The following is a 955-nucleotide window of genomic DNA, read 5'->3' on the forward strand; positions in this document are numbered from 1 at the left end:
CACTGTTGTTTTCTTTTTATCGTCATACTGAATCTTGATTTAACAAATTTGTTTTTGATATGGTTTTGTATATACCTTAGTATAATAGATTCTTTTACAGTCAATGGTAAGTTTATGCATATATTTATAGCTTGATAATGATGAAAAGATGAGCGCTTCTTGTAACCATACACTAGGCAGGTTCCTCGAATAAGCTATGAGGAAACATGGTCATGATATCAGTAGAGCTCGAGCCCATGATACCTGGATTGAGAGGCAGACACCTTTACCAATAGTCAATCTATCCATACAGCCAATAATAAATAAACTGATTGAGGAAATAACTTGGGCTTTGGGTACCAGTATCAATTTAATATGACCAAAAACTTTAAAAAAGATCAGACAATAGCCTATGCAGTTCATTGATTTTTGATATGAAATGATGTCAATTCCTGTACTGAAATATACAGGATCAGGCGAAATTCGCTGATTTCAACCTTTTTCTCAAGTACAAAAAATGTAATTTAAAGTACTCTTTCAAATGACGTATTCATTAATATTACTGCAAAATATCACACATTGTATAGAAAATTGGCATAAGTAAAATGATATTTCCAAGCTGTCCTAAAGAAATCGTATATCAAAATTGTTTTTACTGTCCCTGATTAAGAGATACAAAGATACAGTTTGGGGAAAATATCTGCACTTTATTGCCTATTAATTTTAACAACCTCTCCGGTGCCTTGTTCTCATATCTACAATGAAATGCACTTCTAATTAATGGGTTATTATGGTATATTTATTGGTGGATTTGACACTCAAGATAAATTCATTCTAACCAATTAACAAAACAGTACAAAAAAGCAAAGTGATGTAGGCACTGAATGCGACGGACATGAATGCCAAGTGTTCGGGTAGGATGTTGTAATACCCGTCTAAAAGAAAATAAATGCAATATGATTCAATGATATGCATT

The sequence above is a fragment of the Ruditapes philippinarum genome, unplaced genomic scaffold (genome assembly GCF_026571515.1).
Source record: "Ruditapes philippinarum isolate M1 unplaced genomic scaffold, ASM2657151v2 ctg75_1_1_1_1, whole genome shotgun sequence".
NCBI lineage: Eukaryota > Metazoa > Mollusca > Bivalvia > Venerida > Veneridae > Ruditapes > Ruditapes philippinarum.